The 4,788-nt window shown below is 35.7% G+C and overlaps 1 long non-coding RNA gene across 1 annotated transcript; it reads right to left on the bottom strand.

The window, feature by feature from the left end:
• Positions 1-2,476: 2,476 nt before the first annotated feature.
• Positions 2,477-3,283, bottom strand: LOC114061159. The gene is made up of 2 exons (XR_003572061.1): positions 3,222-3,283; positions 2,477-2,779 (listed from the first exon to the last, which is right to left on the bottom strand). It is a non-coding gene; the product is annotated as an uncharacterized LOC114061159 (long non-coding RNA).
• Positions 3,284-4,788: the final 1,505 nt, after the last annotated feature.

Below are 4,788 nucleotides of genomic sequence, written 5' to 3'. Positions count from 1 at the left end.
TGGGCTAGGCTTAGCTCATTTGTGATGGCACGTTTAGTAGCGGACGTCTGTTCAACCCCAGGGCCAACCAGCTGGGCTTTATTCTACCACAGCTGGCTCCTCCTATACAGCTGCATAAAAACAGTAGTGTGAATTGTATTTTAAGGAGCCATGAAAGACTTTGCTCTTCATTTAAGATAATTTGAGTTCATCTCTATATCAGTTTCCACGTGTCTGACCACGATATCTTGCTTTGAGGCAAGTGAAGTTCTGCAACAGTCCAGACTCTCGCCTCAGGTGTGAAAATTGGTTTCCTTGAACAAGTGCTGATCATGGTATTTTCATTTGCTCTGTGTGTTCCTATGAATATTCACTCATGATCCTTTGCTAATGTGAAGAGGAAGAGTATGTTAGATGAAGACAGTGCATCAGTTAGTTGAGATATTGCACAGGAAAATTAAGCTGAAAATCAGAAATTAAAAAAGGTTCTGGGCTAAAGGGCTAAAGCAAAGTCAACTATAGTTTTCACACAGGTAGAAGTGCAACAGAAAGAGAAGGAAGAAGAATGGGGATACAAATAATGAAAATGCAGAAAAGTTAATTTCTATGTTAAAAAGAGGTCTGGAAATCCTAGTGGATGTTCCGTTGCTTTCACAAACCCCAGTTTACCATTCATGGTTTCATGCAATCAGAATCCTCTGGATAGTACTTAAGTTTTCAAGCTGTAAATTATTTCAAATTTATTCTCTATTAAAATACTGTTGGAATAGCATGTTCAGATGCTGTACATGAACTGACAGGTTAATCTTGGTTTACTTAAAATGGAAAATAGCTGCAGTGGAATTATGTATTCTTCTCTATTGTGTTTGAAGCTCCTATAGTGGAAAAGTGAAGAAATAAATGCTTTGGTCTATATTATTACTGGGCTTCTTGTTTGTTTGTTTTGTTGGGTTTTTTTCCTTTTCTGTGTTGCTTTGCTATGTTTTTTTCTTGGCAATCTCATGGAATATCTCATATGTGCAACTGCATGGGGTTTTCTCCTAATGTACGTTTGCATAGAACATGATATTTGTAATGTAGCATTTTAACATTTTTTATTTACTTTTTTTTTCAATCTAGAAAATCTGAAGAGTGTTTTGAGATGACAGATGTTTTCCTATTACAATCCCTTTCAAGATACTTCCTGCTATAGCAATTTCAGTTACGTTCTGACTAAATTGTGAATCCTTTCAGTGATGAAGTTTAAATCAAAGCCATTAATTGTCACGGGTTGGAGCGGGACGAAACAACACTGACTCTTCTGGATCCAGGAACTGGAACCTTTTTTTTTTTTTTTTACCCCCCCACATATCGCAGCAGGTTTTATACACTTTTTAGGCTACACATGTTAAATCATTATTGGTTTTCAAGTTACATAAATAACCCTCGATTGGCAGTTTACAACATTATGTCATTCTGCTAAATCAGCATGACAGAGCTGCCCACTACCCATGTCTCATAACAATGACTCAGCTTACTCTGCCGGAAAACCTTCCTGTACCTGCCTGCCACAAAAACACCTTCCAGGTCTGTGCATGCCACCCTGCCCTATACAAGAGTTCCTTCTTTAGTTTCTATCCCTTCCAGGGTCCCCAGTCCAGCTGGGAACCCACCATAATTAAAGACAGCTTTTTTGTAATAGCAGATGGAAATCTAGGATTGACTTTCTGAATTTTCATGTCCACTGGAATTTTCAGTTGTGTAACTCAACAATACAGAGAAATACCGAAACCTTAGAAAATTACAGTTATAGCATCAAGCATTAGTTCAGTGTGCATGTGTTTGAGCATCCAGTGGTTCTATTTCTAATTATCTCAAATTTTTTAACATCACTGTGGGGCAGAGGTAAGATGTTTAGTTGCATCAATGTGTATGTATGCTTACAGCAGCGGATGAATGAGTAAATAAAACATAATATTTTGACTTTTTTTTTGTATTTGGATATACACTTTGCACTTTATGATGAAAAAGCTTCTTCCTGCCCTCTGTCAGCCTTTTCTCTTTGCAGTGTTACACATTTCTAACAGAAATAGTTTTTAAGGAAGATTCTTGCACTGCACAGGTCCTTTTAATATCCTGCCTTTATGCACTTCCAAAGTACTGACTGAGCTTATTTAACATTCTTGTAATTCTTTTTTTCTTATAAGCAAAAGAATCAAGCTGCTTTTAAGTTTTCCTTTCTTTCATCATGTAAGGGCTTATAGGACAGGTGGAGTAGCAGGAGACTGGACCTGATGATGCAAGAAGCTTCCTACAGTCCTGCATTCTTACACGTCTGCATATTACTGTGGAGAATAAGAGTAGGTTTTTTTGGTATATTATGTACCTAGTATTGTTTTTATGGATTTTAAATTTTTTGCTTTAGGATGAAGGTAAGCACTGCTAACCTTAAGAGTACTTTTTCCTTACTCAAAGGGTGGAAATTTTATATGATTAGGTCATTTGAAATGAAATCGAATTTTTCCTTCTTGTGCTTATTTTATTCCAAACCACTGACCTCTAGTGGCTGGTTTGCAACTACGAAGCTGAATGTTTTTGTAATGTAATGTGCTCCTCACGAGCCTACTGGCTACAGGAGAGTCATTTTCCATTTCATTTTCCCAGCAGAATAATGCCTCTCTATGATTTATTTTCCTTTGGCACTCAGTAGCTGCTGCTGCTGGGTTGAGTACTGCTGCACCCAGTTCAAGAAATTGCACGTGACTGCTGGTGTTCAGGGAAATGAACTGCATGTGAATAACTGCAAACACTTATCCATGTGCTGGAAATAAAAATATTTACCTTTAGTTTATGTAGATCTTTGACCCAGTGACCATGAAATAACTTTACAGACCTACATGACTCAGAGTGGTATGCAAACTTCTGTAGATACATCATTCTAAGCTTTGGAAGAGTTGTTCCCCTCATGCACCTGCCTGCCACAAAATATTCTCTTATTTTTCTGTGACTTTAAATATTTTATCTGAAAAACTTAAGGGCTCTTTGGGATCACTGGACACTTTAGGTATTCATACTTTTTTTGAACTATCAGTATGTAGCTGCTTGGTGTTAACTATATATGTAGTATCATAAAAGATACAAAAATAAAGTCTTTCCCTTTTACCTTCTCCATTTTTTGTCCCTTGCTATGCTGTATGAGAGACACACAAGGCAGGATATAATGGGAGTCCTGAAGTGTAATTTAAACTATATTAAGTCATCACCATCAACTCTTGCTGTGGATCTGTAGACATTTCAAGTCTCTTCCACTGTATGAACCTGAAATATTTAATGAATTTCAGATTAAAAAATACTCAAATTGGCTTTATATAACTTCATTTTTCATATAAGGAACACTAACATCCTTCACTGCTTATTAGCCTTCACATATCACAGATTTCTTGCCAGTCAGTAATATTGGAGAATTTCATCATGATAGACTGTTTTAATCCATCAGCTCGAGAAATCCAGCCAGTTACTTAGTTATTTTAAATAAAGACGAACTAGGAAAAAAGTTTCCAAAGGTTTATATTTCAATCCAGTCACCTGTCTTTCTTGATCTGCATGCAGTTCTACATAAACTTTTTAAGTGTCTCCACAAAACAGGTTCTAAATCTTAAAAGGTTGTTACCACAGCCCTTGTTCTTCCTGAAGACCTGGTAAGGCAACTTAAACTTATAATTTTTTATAGGCAAAGTAATATGCTATAAACAAGTTTCTAGAGTTTTTGCAAGAGGAGGCCTGAGGAAATGACTCGGATATGGTAGCCAGCCTCTTTCCTTGTATGAGCAATATACCCAGATCTTCATACAATTGGTATATGAGCAACCTCTGTCCCCTAGACAGACGTTCAGATGGTAGAAAAGCCCATGTACAAGCATGGTATATAGACATAGTACTTTTTTATCAGTTCAGCATTTAGCAACTTGAACAGGAATGAGTTTTTTTTTTTTTTTTAATTTTAACTAGCTTGATTTTATGAAATAGAAGCTTTAAATAGTCATTGAATAACCATTATTCAAAATTAAACCTTAGGATGCAATTCCAACTATATTGAATGAAAACAAGATCTCACCAATTTTATTGGGCTGTACATAGTAGTCCTTGCCACAGGCAAAAAGTTGTAGTTTGGATGTGCCAAAATACTCTATCATTTAAAGTGTTTCTCTATTCATTGCTAATGATTGATAAGTAATGATTAAGATGCTCATAAATAAACTTGATTTTTTTTCTTAGGATGCTGCAGCTGCATGCCACAAATCTTGATAATTAATTATGAACTGCTTTATGTACTTGGCTATGCCATGCAGAACAGGCTGTTATTGATGCTCTTTTGCTTGTTTTTTGTTTCCACCAGTTTTCAGTGTTTGTCAATATAAAGGGTCACGCAGAACAGTTGATCATGTAAATTCCAATTGACCACCACACTGTTGGTATCTGTTACTTACTTTACTTACTTTTCTTCCTTTTTCATATTTACCCCAACAAAATCAGACAAGGCAAATTCAGTTATTCTGATGGATAAAAGAATATGAAATAATAGTTCCATTTGGTTTTAGAGAGGAAATGAGAAACATAAAGTTAGCATCACTTCTAGAGTATAGCAGAGACAGGAGTTGCAAATGTTTCAAGAATTTTTATCTTCTTTCAAATACCTTTATGTAGGAAAAAATAGGGAACTCTTGATCTCATGTTTCTTTTTTTTTTTTTTTTTTTTTTTTTTTTTGCTGTTAAGCTCATGCCAAAATAACAAGAAGCCAGCAAAACATATATCAAGTGCATGTTAGACTC

Source organism: Empidonax traillii, unplaced genomic scaffold, assembly GCF_003031625.1.
Source record: "Empidonax traillii isolate 1590-97213 ecotype Southwest subspecies unplaced genomic scaffold, ASM303162v1 scaffold315:size618497, whole genome shotgun sequence".
Taxonomy (NCBI): domain Eukaryota; kingdom Metazoa; phylum Chordata; class Aves; order Passeriformes; family Tyrannidae; genus Empidonax; species Empidonax traillii.
The sequence above is the reverse complement of the archived record's forward strand: the minus strand, read 5'-3'. Positions and strand labels throughout refer to the sequence as shown.